This window comes from Biomphalaria glabrata, chromosome 7, assembly GCF_947242115.1.
Source record: "Biomphalaria glabrata chromosome 7, xgBioGlab47.1, whole genome shotgun sequence".
Classification (NCBI taxonomy): domain Eukaryota; kingdom Metazoa; phylum Mollusca; class Gastropoda; family Planorbidae; genus Biomphalaria; species Biomphalaria glabrata.
Genome location: NC_074717.1, coordinates 22,038,737 through 22,059,850, shown reverse-complemented (window position 1 = coordinate 22,059,850; position 21,114 = coordinate 22,038,737). Strand labels below are relative to the sequence as shown.

Sequence of the window (21,114 nt, the reverse complement as noted above, 5' to 3'; positions counted from 1 at the left end):
TAGAGTGCTCATCACCATATCTCAAAGACTTGATAGCATTTTATCTATCCTTTCATCCATCCATCTATATCTTTCTCTCTCCTTTTACACACACACATACACACATACATACATATATATATATATATATATATATATATATATATATATATATATATCAGGCTAATTAAAAAGAAACTATCATTAAAAAAATTCGTGTATTCAATAGTATCATTTATCATTTATTCAAACCTTCATCTGTCCACTGTCCCCCACCCCCAATCCCAGCAGTCGATACCAACATCTGTACACCTGGTGTTAGTGAATCAATGACCCCAAAAGACAAAACTATATCATAAAAAAAAAAATACAGAAATCATGTTTTAAACACTAACCCATATACACATCGTATACAAGCAAGGTAAGGGGAGATCATTCGCTACGTAACATGTGGACATGCTAACGTGTAGAAAAGCAGGGGGAGGGAGGGGGGTGAAAGGATAACTATTTTTCTATGACATGTATGTATGTCTAAGTTAGCTAACTGGCCCATGTCCAATAGATGTGTACTCATTTAAATAGAGCTTCTCTCCCTTGGGTCACAGATGGTCCACAAGATGATTTGGTATTAAAACGAGACGAGAATGGCGGAGATGTATTGGTGCACATTGAGAGTGGGGGCAGGGGGAGAAGAGGGCCTTATTTAAATGTGAGAAAAAAAAACGTACTGGTACGAAGAACAGCTTGGGTCTTATGGAACGATCTTAAAAGGGATGTTTTCCATATCTAGTCGACCCGGTCTCAGGGTTAAATCTAGGTCGACCTCCACCCCCCCCCCCCATCTTTTTTTTTTTTAATTTATTTTATGGTTCAAAGTATTGACGTTGTGTTTTGTCATAATGCAAGCGATGTGTATATAATGTAAGAATATCTGCGGAGAGCTTGAATAGGGGACTTTAAAAAAAAAGATTTCACAACAAAAAAAAACTATTTTGAGAATATGTTTCAACTTAAAAGTAGGCTAATTACAAATACCCCAGCAACTGCTATCACTCTAAGGCTTGTCTTCGACTCTAAAGAATCAGTAAGAATTCTTTTTTTTTTCACGTGGATACACAGTCCTACTTTCAGACCTACATTTTGTTACATTCAACGTAGGCAAAGCCAAAAACATCAAATTAGCAGAGAAAAAAACAATAACACATCACCAAAGACATCCACATTAAAACCACGAAGTTGAAAGTAACAACAACAACAATGATTGAAGCAACAACTAAATTAAAAACAACGATTACAAAAGCAACAACATCTACAATATTATCATCAACAACATTGTGAAGAAGAACAGATAGGGCGATACGGGCAATTGTGAAATTTGATTTTCAATAGCGATTTTAGTTTTTGAGATCTAAGCTTGACTGACGGACGAACGGACTACTCAAAACCAATAAAGCGGCTTTTCGCCTTTCGCGGCCGCTAAGATATGAGAAACGCTAAAACGTAAAAAAATTGAACTGGTTACAGCAGATTTGATTATTGTCTATTTATTAGCTCCGGATCTATCAATAGGCCATTAAATTGTAGTTTAGGGCTTCCAAGAAATATTTAGCATTGATACATAATATCTGGACTTATGATGGGTCCCAAAAAAGGCCCTATATTTCAAATAGCTTAGGGCCTTCTCAAATCTAAATATGCTTTTCTAAGTGTCAGTTGTTGTTGTTTTTTTTAAGTAAAATTTTATGCTATATATCTGCATACAAACAAAATAACTTGCGAACTTCAGTACATAGGTCTAGGTCTATACATGAAATCCCCAGGGACGAGCCACCGAACATAAGGCACGCCCACAATGCTCTTACGTTTCATGGATGTGTGTCACCATGAGGACGTTTTGGCACCCAGAGCGTGTCGTCCGTCTTGGCAGACGGTAGCGTAGCCCCCTTGTTGTTGTTGTTTTTCCTCCTCGTTACTCCCCAACCATTAGCCTGAGCCCTGAAACTGTAAATTACACCTGCACCAGAGCCGTCAGCGTTCCGTCACATCAATAGAGACGTGCCACACACAAAAGAGACGTCAGCAGGAAATAACAGTCCAACTCGGGAGAGATGCAAATCTTGGCAGACAGCTGATGGAGGCCAGAGTTATCTTCCTTTACAGTACTTGTGATCACGAACAGCCCAGTTTTGTGCGAGACCAATCGTCATAGTGGACCCGTGACGTGGCAAACAATGGTCTGGGTAGACCAATTGCTCGTTGCCACGTCACAGGTCTGTGTTCAGGCCTACTATGACGATTGGTCCCGGTTTAGGACGGGCTGGTACATTGCTTCAATACGTTCAATATACGTTGGGACTATGCCAAGGTTATTTGCATTGCACTAATGAAGTGAAACAATCATAGTATGTACACTTCAAATCATTTGAGATTATTTCTACCCTAAATAAAAGTATGTCTTGTACACAGAGGTACTAACAACTTATTTTTATACACATTTTTTCCCCTTGAACTCGGTTTGAAAACGAGGCAAGCTTTAAAATCTAATTGTTTCATTGTTCTTATTTTAAGATTACTTCGATAGTGTCTCTCTCTCTCTCTCTCACTCTTTCTCTCTCATTCTCACTCTCTCTCACTCTCTCTTTCATTATCTCATCTCATTCCCACTCTCTCTCTCTCTCTCTTACTCTCACTCTCTCTTATTCTCTAAAAAAAAATTCTATCTGTTGTAATTATTAAGGAGGTAGTTTTTTTTTTTATAAAACTGTGTGTCTGTCTGTCTGTCTGGCCAACAGTTTGTACACGTTATTTCTCCGACACCCAATCTCGGATCAAGCTGAAAATTCGCAGAGGTTATTTCTTTCACCTGACAACACAAGAATCAATTTTAAAAAATAACCAATTACCAAATAGGTAACTCTACAATCTTCCATGTTCATAGACTCTTCGCTAGTAGAGTGGTTAGTGCGTTAGTTCACAAGTTCGAATTCAGGTCGTTCTCTTTATTCTTTTTTTATATTTACAAATGCTTTTTTTTTAATTGTTAGTCTAGCTCTATTACAAATTTAATGACCTAACTGATCCATACTAATTGATACAAGTACACTTAATTTAAGCTTTGTTTTTTAAGAAGTTTTTTTTTTTTTTTTTTTATTTCCTTTGTATTGAGCAAAGATCAAATAAGAATAACAAAACAACATCCTTAAGGGGGGAGGAGGGGGGGGAGTATCTCCTAGATTGAATTGGGGGGGGGGGTGTGCTATTTACTGTGTGTATGTATGAAACCACAAACAATTGAACAACCAGATTTATTCCTTCACATTTATTTCTTGGTCACAAGTTTTTTCTTTTTCCTTCTTTATTGTTTGTCTTTCTTTTCAATGTCAATTTTCCTAATGACACCAGACGGAACAGAGTCACTAATTGCCATCAAATATATGTGTCATTTCCCTAGTGACATCCAGACTCACACTTGTCATATGGCCAGGGAATGGCTTGGTCGGCTGGCTGTCACGAAAAAAAAAATTGAATATCACCCACGCGCCAGCCTTAGTCGCGTGACCTACTAAAATATGCCTTGACTAATTAAATAAGTAAAATGTGTGTGTGTGTGTGTTTCCGCTTTCTTTTGTGATTTGAACTATTGACTGTAGGACTTGGTGACTATTTCTTGAAATCAATCACCCCGGTTTACATCTGTCAGTGAACAGATGAATAGAGGGGGGAAAAAGGAATCGAGAGATATGGGGGTTGAGAGAAAGAAGAAGAAAGAGAAAGAAAGAGAGAGAGAGAGAGCGTTAAAGTAGAAGATGGAAAAAGAAATAGAGAAAAAAGGGGGGGGGATTTACACGAAGAAATGAAGGGGAGAAAAGAAAAAAGAAAAATGACAGATAGATAGATAGATAGATAGATAGATAGATAGATAGATAGATAGATAGATAGATAGATAGATAGATAGATAGATAGATAGATAGATAGATAGATAGATAGATAGATAGATAGATAGATAGACGGACGGACTGATGGGTGGGTGGATGGGTGGATGGACGGACGGACGGACAGACAGACAGACAGACAGATAGATAGATAGATCTTATCTTATCTTATATAATACAGACGTTACTTCAAAAAAGAAGATGATTACGTCCTACGCGTCATGCATTTAGTCATGCATATTAACCAATGACTGAAATTCTCCCAAGTCACTGGTTTTCCTGGCTAGCTCAGGCAACCCATTCCATGCTCTAATAGCAATAAGGAAGAAGGAGTATTTGTACAAATTTGTCCTAGCATATGGGACGAGGAATGTGCCTTTATCTTTGTGTCTTTCAGAGTATTTTATTAAATTTTGTTTTTGTATTTGAAGATTGTGGTTCAGTGTTTTATGTATAATTGCTACTTTACTTTTGAGTCTTCTGTCCTGAAGGCTTTCTAAATTTAGTGATTTTACTAAAGGTGTAACTCTAGTCAAATGTGAATATTCGTTTGCTATGAATCTCACTGCTATATTTTGTGTCTGTTCCAGTTTCTTAATGTTTTCTTGTGTTGAGGGGTCCCAAACAGAGGATGCATATTCTATTATTGGCCTAACCAAGGTTAAATAACATTTTAGTTTTATGTTCTTATTTGATTTATAGAAATTTCTTTTAATAAATCCTAATGCTTTGTTTGATAGATAGATAGATAGATAGATAGATAGATAGATAGATAGATAGATAGATAGATAGATAGATAGATAGATAAATAGATAGATAGATAGATAGATAGATAGATAGATAGATAGATAGATAGATAGATAGATAGATAGAGGATATAAAAATGAGAGAAAAACAGAAATGGGGAGGTGTGAGTAAAGAGAGACGGAGAGAAAGATAAAGAAAGAGAAGAAAAGAATGATAAAGAGAAAACGAGAGGGGGGTGTAAAGAGAGAGTTGGAGATAGAGCAGAGAGGAGAGAATGAGAGGTCACAGAACGAGAGAGTTAGTAAGAGATAGCAAGTGGGTGGAAATAGATGATGGAAAGCAAGAGAGGGAGAGAGAGAGAGAGAGAGAGAAAAGGAGGGATTAAGAGAAAGAGAGATAGGGGATTGTGGAGATTATAATTACAGAAGGAGGACCAACAGGACTTGAGTGATTTAAGAACAAAAAAAAAGTTGTATACTAGAAGAAAGGAAGACCACAAAACAAAGTCCTGTTGGTCCATGACTCCACGTGTCCTGTATGTAGTTCCAAACCTGGGACGCTGACACTGTTTGCAAAGGCAGTTAAGAGATGTTTCAAATGGAACACAAATAAAAGTGTTGGTAAATAAGCGAGTGAGCAGTTGAATCTCTACGTGAGTGAAAGCGCGAAATAAAAGAGGGAATAGTGTGACAAATAGGAGGGAGAGAGAAAAAAGAGGGAGGGGGGGTCAGGATGAAGAGCCGTTCGAGCAGGTGGTGAGGGCAACAAGGGGGAGAGTAAAGCTATTGGGAATTAGCCCGCTTTGACCTGCCCCTCCCCCTCTCTTCGAGCTAACCCTTTTTTTTTTTTACAGCGCCACCAGATGGCTGACACACGTGGCTCATCTGCATATTTAGGACAGGGTCTTCACAGATATCGACTGGACCCGAGTGAGCCCGAGTGGGCCCGAGGTGACGACACACATGTGTGCAGCTGGGGCAATCGAGATCCCGAAGGGGAGAGACGCGGATTGCGGGAAGGGGGGGGGGCGGTGAAAGGGGCTAAGACTAACAGTGTCTTTCACTCGATAAATATTTATAGAACATTTATCTCCACGTCTGCTCAGCAAAGTTTTTCTTATAGTCTTGGATTGATTGATTGGATTTGGCTAACTTCTGACAACTTTATTAAAGCGTCATGGCAGGCTATGTCAACTTCGGCACCAAACACAATGGTGGTGTCCCTGTCAATTTTTATGAATCAAGCAGTTGAATTGCTTTGTATAGTTCATAAATAAAAATTCAAAGAATAACGCTCATTCAAGTTGAAGAAATAAAGCTGTAGGAAGAAGTGCAATCAATGAAGTACAACACTTATGCCGTTGCTAGGGTAACTAGATCTCATATATGGTGACAGAAAAGCCTTTTTTTTAACGTTCAAATTTAAAAATAAATGTGATGTATGCGCTTATTTATTTATAGTTTTTTTTTTAATGTTTGCCTGGCGAAGACCGTTAGTAATCTGTAGTCTGTAGGACATATTTGCCCATGATAAAGATACTAGTGGCATTAGATTTTCAATTAGCATATTTACACTCTAAGATAAGACAGCAGTTGTGCTTTTAAAATTTCCTTTTTTTTTTTACTTTTGTTTAAGACATCGTGTTTACAAATGACAATGCCTCTCCGTGTCTAATTGAAACAAAAAGAAAATACAACAAACATAGTTGGTCGTGGCATCTGTTTCTATGGCTAAATGGTTCACGAGCAGGGTGACATGTGGACAGCACAACGATCAATCGCCTTTATTTTCCCAAACAAAAGTCTGGCATCCATGAGAGTTGGGTGGACTCAGGGGCGCCCTAAAAATACAAAAATTCATAATCCCAGTCTTCGCCGAGATCCGAACCCAGACACCAAGTGCTTAACCACTCAGCCACCGCGCCCCCCCCCCCCCCCCAAAAAAATAAAACAGATGACCTTATCATCACTTTCCAATAGATTGCAAGGTCTGAAAGGGAAACTTTACTTTTACTTTAGTATCTATTTCAAGAGAAAGAGAAACATAGATATAGAGAAAGAGAGAGAGAGAGAGTAAGAGAAAAAGAGAGAGAAAAAAAACAAGAGAAAGAGAGGGAGAGAGAGAAAGAGAGAGATACTGACTTGTATGCATACCATTTAGCTCCAGACAACGGCGGGGGGGGGGGGGGCAGGAGAATGCCGTCTTGGTGAAGTCTTGTGTACTAACTGATTGACTTATTTCAATACTTGCTTTTGTTGTTTTACATCCTTCACACACACACACACACACAGAGTTTATTTTTCGTTGCCCTATAAATCAGACCGTTTGTCGTTTCATGTTTTAATCATCGGTATGGCGTCACCATCTCCACATCTGTGTGGCGCTGGGGACCTTATCATTGGGGGGCGTTATCGCTGGGGGGGGGGGGAGGGGGGCGTTATCGTCCAGTGCTCTTATCTTGATTACGTAGCAGTCCGTCTGTTTCTCTTCTCATTGGCCATCTGGGCGGCTCGCAAAGAACAGCCATGTCTTTCCCTTCACCGTTCTGTAGATATGTCTCTCTCTCTCAACTCTCTCAGTTGCTCTCTCTTTTGTTTCTCTTTCTACTCTCTCAGTTGCTATCTCTTTCTCTCTTTTGTCTCTCTCTGCTCTCTGTCTCAATCTCTTTCGGTCTCTCTCTCTCTCTGCTCCCACCTTCTGACTCTCTCCCTCTCTCTCTATATCTCTCTACTCTCTTATTTTCTCTCTCTTTGTCTCTCTACTCTTTACATCACTCTCATTTTCTCCCTCAGTATCTCCCTAAGTTTTTCAATCTCTACTTACTCCGTGTCTCACCCTTTGTCTCTCTGTCCCTAGTTTCTTAACCGAATCCCGACACAACTATTTTCCTTGCAAATTTGTTTGTTTGTAACATTGTAGGGGGGGGGGGGTGACAGGGTAGTAAGAACCAAATTACTAGACAAGAAACGTCTCATAAGACAGATATAGTGAAAAGAGGAAAATAGAGAACGAACGAGACACCCACGTACAAAAACTGTAAAGGAGAGAGAGAAAAGAAGAGAGAGAGAAAGGGAGAGAGAGAGGAGATACAGCGAGAGAGATGGTGTGAGTAAATCCACCGTCAACTGTAGCTTGGTTGTCGTTCAAGATCTGTCCAGGTCACAGCTGTCTGACCAACAGATTGTGTCCCCTTGTGTTAGTTCGTGGGCCTCGCGTTCAGGAAGGATTTTTATTGAGTCGAAAATTGAGCAGACGACCTGTAGACTTGCATGGGTCGGACTAAAGTAAACAGACCTGAGGAATGTGACATGGTGACGTCATCCTGAGACACCGTAACAGACCTGAGGAATGTGACACGGTGACGTCATCCTGAGACACCGTAGCAGACGTGGGGTAAGGGACAGAACTCTTGATTTTTTACATAATTGACTTGCTGTTATTTGAACAATTTTATCCATTGCACTAATAAATACAAATGCTAAAAAGTCAGTCCAAGTGCAAACAATATACGACTTAGAATAACTATTAAATACTGGTTGCAACATTTATTGATAAGCTTTATAACTATCTTTAAAAAAAAACAACATAAATTTAGATATATTGGTTTCACCCTTAATCACTAGCCATTCCAATAGGTCACTCCTTCATGGAACCTGTGTGGATGCGATTATCGAATACTGCTCAAACGATTTTCCTAGAAATGTAACAGTTGATGAATATCGCTAAGAAAAGATTTACTAGCTCGTTGGCCACATAGGGAAAGCTCTAGTTTGACCTTCATATTATTCAAAGTAAAAAAAATGAAATAAATTTAAGTTTGTCTAGAGAACAAGAAAATATTTGTATTGAACAGACCACACTTCTTCGGGTATTTCCACAGACCTATATATATATATTATTTCTAGATTGGACATGGAGATCTTTTAACACTACAAAAAAAAAATTTGAATCTTTTTTAAAAAGTTGAAACAAAGAGTTCTTTTATAAAACTGATTTTTTTTAACCCTAACCTATGTAACATATAGATCTAGATCTAGTAAATGAACATCGAAAAAAGAGTACTCTCGTCTCATGATTATTATTTTGCAATTTTTAGAAACATAATCTAAAAAGATCTAGGTAATCAATCTATTTAAATGTACATAAGATGACTACAATCAATAGATGTGAATTATTTCGATCTAGGATTTTCAAGATACAATCTTAATGGAAACTAACAGGAAATGGCTTTATTTCATAAATTTGCGTGAATGTATAGTTCTGTGCTTAATACATAACAATCTATATATATATATATATATATATATATATATATATATATATATATATATATATATATATATATATATATATATATGTCTGTGAGTTGATCAATCGCGGATAATTTTTTTTTCCATTTTCCAGTCAAGTTTGTGACCTATTCATTCAAGAATTTTATAAATTAATGTTCAGGGATATTGTTTGGATTTAAAGGCCTATCATTGGACTATTAAAAAGTGTTGTAGATGTATACATTCACTTGACCAGCAGTTTTTCTCGTAGTGGGAGAGGGAATGGGGTGGGGTAAAAAATGTTTCTTTTTTTTTAAATCGCACATTCGTTAGTTGTTAAGAGCAAAATAATGGCTCTGTAAGGTGGTTATAGGAGGTAAGGAGGTAATGTCTCCTTTGAAATGGTATAGTAAAATGTTTTGTCTTGTTTTCACATTGATTTATATCTAAATTCTGTTTGTAGAACTAAAACTAAAACTTTCCAATGTTATACATTCGGTGCAGCCTCTAAATCAACGTAATCACGAGTTTACCAATTAACAAACGGGGAAAAAATAGAATTTAATTTGTTTGTTTTGTTTTATTTTATTTGAACCAAGATAAAATTTTAAAAGAAATAGACCAACTCGATGGGAAGAAAACTGAAGAGAGGAAAGGTAAGATGCATCCAGCGCATGGTCTGGTCCTACCACATGTGGAGGCGACTTCAGGTCTGGCCCTGCCACATGTGGAGGCGACTGAGGGTCAGGCACCGACTCTGGCAAGCAGATTGTTCCAATAATGTGCGATGCTGGAGAAAAAAAAAAGAGAGAAAAACGGGATATGGTGGGGGGCTACCTATCTGAACCCTGACCCATTTTAGGGGGATCTTCACATCTTCCGCTCCCTGGCTTATACAGAGAGGGCGGCGCCTACTGTGCGGGAGTAAGGGTACTGGGGGTGCATTGTTGGAGTTATGTCTTCCTCGTGAAGTCTTTCATCTCTAGGCAGTTCAATACGCCCCAGAGAAGTTGTTTGCTGGTTAACTTTTTTCGTCCAAACGTTTTGGATGCCGAAAATATTGTAGCTATGAAGAGAAAGTACTTTTAATAGACAAATCTACATCTTATTCATATCTTTATTACCGCAATTATAACAACAATCAAAGGACTATCAAGTTTTTGTTAGGTTGTAATCGAGGCAAGGCGTCATCCACATACATATGTCCATAAATAGCAAGCCCCTTGGAGTATCCTGTGTAAGAATATGGAGGCATTGATATGGACGTGAGGGTCGATGGATAACGAGGGGAATGCATGAAAAACTTATTTTGGTTAAACCTGATTCCAAAGTTTGCATCTGGTCAATCTCGACCTTAAAATTATGTGACCTTAAAATTATGTGACTATTTTTGAAACAAATAAGTATCAGACTTGTTTCACGATTTATCTCCATAAATTTATATAAAAAATTCGAAGCTGTGTCAATAACATTCACTTTCAAGGTTTGATCCATCGCATTCTAACTCCCCCCCCCCCTGTTCTCTATCCCGATATTTCTAGTGTACCTTAGCTCCACCATAAAAAGAACAAGAGACCTAACTACATTTCATTTCATAACTTTCTACACAAACACACACACAACTATTTTTATGGGGGAAAAGCTAGTGTCCAATAGGTCGAGTTACGCAAAAGTGCTTCAAATTAGAATCATAATATATTAATTTGTTTTGCGCTATTTAATTTTTTAAAAAAAAATTTATCTTCATATTCAATTAACATTAAATAGGTATTACGTCAAATAAATTTAAATAGTTAATAGAAGGCTCTGGGGTTTTCGTTAATTTCGGCACTTAGATTGAGAAATTATCCAAACAGTCTCTTGGTGAGCACTTAGGGGGTAAGTATTTTTAGTCAACTTTGCCCCATTCAAATTATTGCTCCACTGAGCTATTGCCCCACCAACTATTACTTGACCAACTATTACTTGACCAACTATTACTAGACCAACTATTACTTGACCAACTATTGCCCTAAATAACTTTCTTAAATCAACGTTCATAAAGTAAAATGTAATCGAATTCAAGCAAATATTTATTTTTTTTAAACATTTAAAAGGAGGGGTCGCCAAAATTAACCCAGGCAAATGGGAGGTGAGGAAATGGGTCGGTATGGGAGGGGGGCTGGAAGAGCAAATCTCTCCAACAACTCCCCTTCTTTTCCGCACACACACACACACACACACACATCAGCCACACGTCAATATTGTAGAGCCAGCATCTGGCAAGGCGACAGCCAGTCTGAGCAGAACCTGGCAGAGTTCTTCACTTCCGTATCTTCTGTCTTTCTGGACCTCAGGCTTTACTTACATCGCCTGCACCCGAGTCTGTAAACAAACACAGAGAAGGAAAAAAAAAGGGGGGGGGGGAGAAGATGGAGGCGGACTGGGGGCTGGGGTGGTAACAAAGAGATTTACAGAAGGTAAAACATTAAAACACAATTTTTTTTAAGAAAAAAAAAATCGTTATTTTGTGGTTTGTTTTGCAATTACAATTTAGAAGACATTTAACGAAACAGTTTGAAAATTATTTCACGTTTAGTGTTTGTGAAAATAGATGCGCTACAATCGCTTTACAAAAGTAATTTTTTACAAAATGTGCCCCGATTTTTCGGTTGTATAAAACACAAACCTTATGTGAAATGACTGCTTAGTTAATGGCTGATCGTAAGCAATTTCCTCTTGAAGTCTGCAAGTTTAGCTTCACGATGTTTGGGGCGCCTTTCAATACTACTCACTGGGTAAAATGGCCAGCTGACAAACTGGTTATGGTAAACTCATGCAATAAATGCTTGAACCAAGTAATGACATCATGTGCCGAAAGGAGGCTCGTGTCTCAGCTAAATGTAGTAACATGTACTTTCGATCTAAGATCGTCTTGTCTGACTATCCGTCGTTTGCTTAGCAGTCTCTAACAAAGTCCTTCTTTGTATAAGCTCTAGCCATTTTGTTCTCCATGTACTCGCATTATGCAACGCCATTCGTCTGTCTGACTACGTCACTACTTTGACCGTCACTAAAAACAATGACCAAAAGATTTATTTACAAAACTAACATAATCTCTAAACTAAAGTCATTACATTTGTCAGGCTAGTGTACTCCAACATTGGGCACATGTTTCGCTAGTTCGTTTCTTTTAAAACATTGTTTTGAGCCCTATTCGAAGCCCCTGCCAATCGGAGGCCCTAGGCGGATGCCTAGTTTACCTGTGCCTAAGGCCGGCCTAATTCGATTTATTTTAATGAGATTGAGATAATTGTATTACTAAATTTGTGTGACGGTCACATGACTAACTCGTAGAACTTAGGCTTGCATTATGTTCACCAGGGTGTTCATTGATCGTGCTACCTAACCTTGCTACCCCATGAAAATATTCATGTAAACAACAAAGTCTTCAAGACCAGCCAGAACTATTTTATAACATGTAGCAAGTTTTAAAAGCTACTTTTAGGTCAGCATTGAAGTCGAATACATTTAAAACTAGATCTAAACAATTCCGGATTATTAATAGATAGAAACTGTTGAAGACATAGAGACGTTGTATAAAAATTAAAAAACGCCAGCCTCTGATAGGGTTTCAAGAGTTATCTCTCCTGAACGTTTCACAAACTTTATATCGCTTCTATAATAGTAGAGAAAGGATGGGAACTCACAAAATAATAAAACTTTTTAAAATTAGTTTTTTTTTTTTTTTTTTTTGTTTAGTTCTTTCAATGAAATATAATTAGCGTGCTTTGTTATGTGTGTGTTGGGGGGGGGAGGTAGGGTTAGTGTGTCTAGGTGGCAAAGCGCTTGGCTATAGAACCGTGGAGTCTCGGATTCCAATCTCGGTAAAGACTGAGATTTAGAATTTCGGGGTTTCAAGAACGCCCAGCTCTACTGGGTACATTAGTTGGGCGGCTGGTCACATGACATTCTCGTTGACCGTCGGCCATAGAAACAGATGACCTTTCCATCCTCTGCCCTATAGATCAGAAAGTCTGAAAGAGATATTTTTTTTTTAAAGTTTAGTGCCTGGACTTCTTCAACATTTCAAGTCTCGCGTGAAGTATCTAGTGACCTTCTGTTGGATAGTACCGTTTTGCTGCTCCCAAGTTCAAAGTAATTTAATCCATTCGTTCTGTAGTGTTATATGTAGGTGCTTAAGGAAATATGTTTTATATTAAAGTTATAACTTAAGCATACCTATATACAATCTCTCTCTCTCTCTCTCTCTCTCTCTCTCTCTCTCTCTCTCTCTCTCTCTCTCACTCTCTGCATGTCCTAAACACGTACGTGATCTCAATTGATCATACTAAACAAAAACGTTTCTGCAACATCCCTTTTTGCTGTTGTTCTAAATACCGGTATAGGTTGTCAGGGGCGCACCCGTCTCTTGAGACAGAGTATTGCCTTGTTAGCATGGGGTCTTCGAGAACATGTCATCGTTATCTTAGTCGCGTCTTATCCACCCAAGGAGACAGAAACCAGGAAGACACGCTTCTGGACTTTGTCGTACTTGTTACACTGTGTCTTGTCTGTGGCGGCATCGCTGTGGTAGGTAGACTATAAATAGGAATCTATGTGCTGTAACAGATACATGCATCTAACATATTTTATTCAACAAATATAAAATAACATACATTATCTAATATATATATATATATATATATATATATATATATATATATATATATATATATATATATATAATCTAAATACATAATATAACTTACCCTTTAAAATCTTACATATAATCTTACATATATAACATGTAATCTAACATATATGTATAATCAAACACATATAATCTACCATATAATCACTAAGTACAATATTTCTAATGAGAGAAAATGGAGAATCACGAACAATCCAACTTGGTATATCAGCCTAGCAACATCACAGGACGAGGATATATCAGCATAGCAACATCACAGGACAAAGATATATCAGTCTAGCAACGTCACAAGACGAGGAGATATCAGCCTAACAACGTCACAGGACAAGGATATATCAGCCTAGCAACATCACAGGACGAGGATATATCAGTCTAGCAACATCACAGGACGAGGATATATCAGTCTAGCAACATCACATGACGAGGATATATCAGCCTAGCAACATCACATGACGAGGATATATCAGCCTAGCAACATCACATGACGAGGATATATCAGCCTAGCAACATCACATGACGAGGATATATCAGCCTAGCAACATCACAGAACGAGGAGATATCAGCCTAGCAACGTCACAGGATGAGGATATATCAGCCTAGCAACGTCACAGGATGAGGATATATCAGCCTAGCAACATCACATGACGAGGATATATCAGCCTAGCAACATCACATGACGAGGATATATCAGCCTAGCAACGTCACAGAACGAGGATATATCAGCCTAACAACGTCACAGGATGAGGATATATCAGCCTAGCAACATCACATGACGAGGATATATCAGCCTAGCAACATCACATGACGAGGATATATCAGCCTAGCAACATCACATGACGAGGATATATCAGCCTAGCAACATCACATGACGAGGATATATCAGCCTAGCAACATCACATGACGAGGATATATCAGCCTAGCAACATCACATGACGAGGATATATCAGCCTAGCAACGTCACAGGATGAGGATATATCAGCCTAGCAACATCACATGACGAGGATATATCAGCCTAGCAACATCACATGACGAGGATATATCAGCCTAGCAACATCACAGGTTGAGGATATATTAGCCTAACAAGGTCACAGGACGAGGATATATCAGCCTAGCAACATCACATGACGAGGATATATCAGCCTAGCAACATCACATGACGAGGATATATCAGCCTAGCAACATCACATGACGAGGATATATCAGCCTAGCAACATCACATGACGAGGATATATCAGCCTAGCAACGTCACAGGATGAGGATATATCAGCCTAGCAACATCACATGACGAGGATATATCAGCCTAGCAACATCACATGACGAGGATATATCAGCCTAGCAACATCACAGGTTGAGGATATATTAGCCTAACAAGGTCACAGGACGAGGATATATCAGCCTAGCAACATCACATGACGAGGATATATCAGCCTAGCAACATCACATGACGAGGATATATCAGCCTAGCAACATCACATGACGAGCATATATCAGCCTAACAACGTCACAGGACGAGGATATATCAGCCTAACAACGTCACAGGACGAGGATATATCAGCCTAGCAACATCACATGACGAGGATATATCAGCCTAACAACGTCACATGACGAGGATATATCAGCCTAACAACGTCACAGGATGAGGATATATCAGCCTAGCAACATCACATGACGAGGATATATCAGCCTAGCAACATCACAGGACGAGGATATATCAGCCTAGCAACGTCACAGGACGAGGATATATCAGCCTAACAACGTCACAGGATGAGGATATATCAGCCTAACAACGTCACAGGACGAGGATATATCAGCCTAGCAACATCACAGGACGAGGATATATCAGCCTAACAACGTCACAGGATGAGGATATATCAGCCTAACAACATCACAGGACGAGGATATATCAGCCTAGCCACATCACAGGACGAGGATATATCAGCCTAGCAACATCACATGACGAGGATATATCATCCTAACAACGTCACAGGACGAGGATATATCAGCCTAACAACATCACAGGACGAGGATATATTAGCCTAGCAACATCACAGGACGAGGATATATCAGCCTAGCAACATCACATGACGAGGATATATCAGCCTAACAACGTCACAGGACGAGGATATATCAGCCTAACAACATCACAGGACGAGGATATATCAGTCTAGCAACGTCACAGGACGAGAATATATCAGCCTAGCAACATCACAGGACAAAGATATATCAGTCTAGCAACGTCACAGGACGAGAAGATATCAGCCTAGCAACATCACAGGACGAGGAGAAAAACCAACACCCACTCGATCTCACGGCTGCCACAGATGAACAAGACCATACGACCATCCAAAAAAGATAACCTCTCTGATAGGCAGTGTTCGTGAGTCCTGTTCGACCCAGAGGTCAATGTGATAAATTGTGAAGGATTACACAACCTAATTGTTGTTCCAAAACGCCTTATAAGTGGTTGGATTTAATTTTCTTCTACTGAAAAAGAACATTGAAAGCCTCATAGAAAATTCAGTTAGTATTATATTAAACGAAGATTGTATTAGATTCATCATTAAACGAAGATTGTATTAGATTCATCATTAAACGAAGATTGTATTAGATTCATCATTAAACGAAGATTGTATTAGATTCATCATTAAACGAAGATTGTATTTGAGTCATCATTAAATGAAGATTGTATTTGAGTCATCATTAAATCCTATACTCTTAAGCGAGCAATTCTTGTATGTATGTATGTATGTATGTATATATATTTATATTTATATATATATATAAATTTTATTTCGAAAACGGCTCTAACGTTTTTCTTTAAAATTTCACGGTATGTGCATAATAGTGAGAAAAAAATTCTCATCTCATTGGCCACATCGGGAAAACTCGAGATCGACCGTTATATCGGTTTGAAAATGGCTCATTATCGAAAAATTAATTTTGGCTAGAATGTTTTATGAATGAAAATTTTCCATGACGTAAACGGGAAAAACGCTGCTTACGTCACTAAGCTTACAGCAGTATACTAAAATATTTCTTTGCAAACAAGATCGAGTTCTAAAGAATCAATAGACCTAATGAAACATTTGCGCACCATCTTATTGTAGATTGATTTATTATAGAACTATGAAAGAAAAGTAATGAAATTAAATGTGCCGATATATGATTAGTTATTGTGTTTTAAGTGCTTAATAAGTTGTTTACTCTTTAATTGTGTAGAGCGGTGTAGATACCTTTTACTTTGTTGTTTATTTTGCTGGTGACCTCCAGCTGTCTCGTTCTGAGGTTGCATGCAACCATATGCTCTCTTCTATGTCAGCTAAGTCAAGTTTGCGCCATAAGCTGGTCTTTTAAGCGTTTCGGTGTTACGTAGACCACTTTTTAGCTCACCAAAAAAGACTGCCTTTGGCATGCGTTCGTCTGAGATTCGTCTCCCATACAGGATACTGCTCTGTCCAGCGTAACTGTCGGACTTAAAGAATTCGGATACACATTTGAGACCAAAAGAAAATTTGCTGCCGAGGACAAACGCAGACGCTAAAAGAAAATCTTAATCGAGCACCGCGGACAACGGTTATGCTTGCCTTGGAAGTGGCAAGATATGTAGGTCACAGCTGCAATCCTCATTAATTTTCGGACTCTAAGACAAGCCTTATTATTATTATTATTTTGCTGGTGAATTATTACCATGTGCTCATGCTTCGGTGTCTACCTCTCCTGTACCAAAACAAAGGAAAGGGTCATAACACAGCTTCTCTACGCCTTACTTGCTCACACTAAACATGATATCCATCTAGCGGTCAACGAGTTTGCGTACGCTGCAGTCTCTTTTGATTTAACTATAAACCTCGGTAAAAAGCTTGGAGTTAGGGCGTGTTGACGGAAGGCCCAAGAGAGATCTGAATGGAGGGATGTGTAAAAGCAGGCCATATCCCTCCACGGGCTGTAGCACCACTGGGATGGAAGGATGGCAAAAGCCGGTATGAACTTCTTATAGTCAGGCTGGGCAGGGCACGTATCCCGTATGGGTAACGAGCATATTGTTCGGCGCAACTGAGGTGCCCCACGGAAACGTTTCTTTAGAAAACTAATGCGATGATTTAAGTCTAATAAGAAAAAATGCGCCATTTTACTTTGTCACTAAGTGCATGTTTTACCCTATAACGTAGAAAAGTTACACTGCAATGACTTTCTTTCAAGCCATTAATAGTAAGCCTACAATTGTTTTACGCAAAAGATGGATTGTAAAACTATAAGACGGACGTGAGCTGTAGTTTGTCTAGGCTGTAGGAGGACTTAAAAGACTTTAAATTTAATCGACATGTACAATTAGGCCTACAATTAGAACTAACAGAACACTAAAACAACTCTTCAGATTAGTAGTCTTTATCCGATCGTTCATTTTCGTAATTACAAGAATATTCCCAAAATGACTTCGGGTATGACTTCCTTAACAAATTATTCATCCGAGCGAGGCTCGGTCACCTGATATTGAACATTATATTTGAGTTATCTTTAAATGAACATTTTAATTGAGTCATCCTGAAATGAACATTATCTAATGGTTTCTATGTCTATGACGCTATGCCTTTGGTGATAAATATTTTTATTGGCCCGTAGGAAAAAGCCATTATTCGTTTTGTGCTGTCAAATATAAACTGGAAGCCCTATTAGTCTGTGTGTTTGCGTATGTATTTTGTATATGTTTGTGTGTGTGTGTGTGTGTATTTGACCGCGCCCTGTTGCACTTTGTCACTTCCATCAAAGATTGTTTTAAAAGTTAATTTTCTGATGACTCTGCTAGTTTACTCCCGGCCTTCAAACCATCGTCTGGACATCTAATATCGCTAAAAAAATAAAATTTCCTAATTTGTGCTCACCCGACGCCAATTTTTTTTTTCTTACTTATTTATCTGCCATCATCCTTTTGTCTGTATCTAGTTTCTTCTTTTCTTTAATCCTCCCCCCCCCAACAAAGCATTGCAGCGGAACCCGCGCCCCTCCTCCCCATACACGCACACCCTCAGAGTACTCACTTTTGAGCCGTCGGGCTAATGGCGAGGTGGCGCCAGTCTTGTTTTTATTCTTAATCGCTACACATGTGCGGTGGACAGGGGCGGGCCGATGTCTGCTCCTGTTCGGCGTCTGCGCTCTACCAGAGCCCGCGCATTGAAAACATATGTTTCGCAAAGAAAATGGCGTCTCCCTTTCTGTCTTCTTTCCATCTCTCTCTCTTTCTCTAACTCTGTAATTCTTTTTCTCTTCTCTCACGATCTCAACTCTTTCTCTTTCTCTCTTTTGTCCTTTTCTATCTCTTTTCTCTCTTTCTCTTCATTTCTTTTCACAATCCATATATCTTCATCTCTCCTTTTTTTTCTTCTACCCCACCAACCCCCTCTCTTTTTTTTTTATTCAGTGTCTCTTTTTCTTATCTCTTTCTCTCTCAATGACTCTCTCATTACCTTCTTAATCTCAGTAATCGTATTCACCATTTTGTAACCCAGAAATACGTTTAAGTTTAAACCTAGAATATTAAACCTTCCTCTTTTCTAGCACCATGCTTAATATTTCTGGCAATCGTGCGCTGTGCGATAATACTTCTCTCCGAGCGACACCTTCGAGGTCATGGAGGTCACGCTTAGAGACAATCTTTGGATTGGAGATGTTCACGATCAACTAACCAATGTCAAGGGCGCTAAACTTCACTGTTGCCAACTAATTTGTTTTAAAAAATCGAATAAAAATATTACCAATCTCTGAATGAGTGGCAAGTGGCAGCAGAATGGTCTCGATCGAATTCCCTCTATTACCGCTAATTAGTTACCCCTTTGTTTTAAAATTTGTGTTTTTGTGTTTTACATGTTTCGGATGTTCCTTCAGAGTTGAAGATAATTACTTCCTAGTCCAAACCTCCCGCAGGACGACGGGGGATGGGAGCGGGCAGGGTTTGAACCCGGGACCATCGATAAATCTGAACGACAGTCCAGCGTGCAAACCGCACGACCAGGCAGCCATCCAGCCATAGATTAAAAGTCGAATGCTTCCTCTATAGTGAAAGTAGTTTGTGCTTGAAACGCAAGAGTTTTAACTCTTTCTCTCCTGATCGACGTTACCATCGTTGATTTGACCCCATTTAATTAACGGAATTTTTCGGTTCATAAACTTTAATTGGTGTTTTATAAAAAGAGCATACATTTATCTTTACCAATTATAACATTTTCTGATTAAAAGAAAAACGTTTTCGACGTTTAACCCTAACAGGCTAGTGAAATACAAATGGGAAAAATGAATAATTCCTTCTGAACGCGGAAAATAGTTATGGAGAGATAGAGTTAAAAATGTTTATTCGTCAGGGCTAAAAATTGCAAAAAGAAAAAAAAATGTGTGTTATACATAAAAAAAAAACAATAAAAAAAAGCCATTGATTATCAACACTTAGTTTATTTTGTACACCGAATTCACCAAAAACATTAGATATTGCACACTTGTCACAGTTTTGTGAAAGTGATTGCGATATTCGTAGTATTATATAGATAGATAGATAGATAGATAGATAGATAGATAGATAGATAGATAGATAGATAGATAGATAGATAGATAGATAGATAGATAGATAGATAGATAGATAATAGATAGATAGATAGATAGAATTGATATAAAACACATTTCAAAACGTATTATTGTAGATGATTTTCCTTTACGACTAAGATATCTCTATACAATGGCTTATATAGACTTCTTATTGCAGATCTCTAGGAAGTATTAGTATCTTGTACTTGGTCGGTCACTGCTGAGAATGGTGGGGAAAAAAAAAGTTCCAAAGAGAAGAAAAGAGTGAAGAAAGAGAGGGGGGGGGTTAGAAGAGGGTGGGGGGGGGGTCTAAGTTTTGTATTTATGTATTTACCTGTTTGCCCAAACAGAAGCGTGAGTGTAAAAACAGACGGAGCCTGTTGTGTCTAATTGTTCCGCGCGGCAACAGCAGCTGTGGTGAGGGGGGAGGGGCAGGTAAGATTAGGGTGTGGGGGAAAGGGGGGGCTGTGGGGTGGGGTGCCAAGGAAACTTCTGAAGATGAGAAGGCAGATAGTTGGGCTTCAGGGAGCCTGTTAGCAGGTCTGCTGGCGCCGCATCACCTGTGATTTGATATACCCCAGACCTCAATTGCTGTCACTGAGTAGGTGCTTGCCAGCGCCCTTCATGTGTGCCGGCATGCGGGAGGGCGGGAAAGCGGGTGGTGCGCCTAAAAAATGGGGGAGGGGGAAATTCTTTTGGCAACATCACTAGGTAATCAGCAACAGATGTAGGGGGAGGAAGTATCTCTCGCGTTCTCTCCTTCTAGATCTGTTTCTTTCTCTGTCTTTCTCGTTTTCTCTCTCTATTTGAATGTCTTTCTCCAAAGATCTTAAACAAGTTTCCTGATTTAAACTTTTCACAAGTAAATTATGAGAGAGTCTGGTGCGCTTGTACATTTGTTGTTTTGTTTTTTTATTATTAT

At 38.7% G+C, this 21,114-nt stretch overlaps 1 protein-coding gene across 2 annotated transcripts in view; it reads left to right on the top strand.

Moving 5' to 3' along the window:
* The first annotated feature begins 7,750 nt into the window (after nucleotides 1–7,750).
* The window catches only part of LOC106071291 (protein CBFA2T1-like), a 68,571-nt gene continuing 55,207 nt past the window's right edge, over nucleotides 7,751–21,114 (top strand). For both annotated transcript variants that reach the window (XM_056034918.1, XM_056034916.1), the window contains exon 1: nucleotides 7,751–8,051. The gene's annotated coding sequence lies outside the window, so the exon portion shown is untranslated. The remainder of the gene's footprint in view (nucleotides 8,052–21,114) is intronic.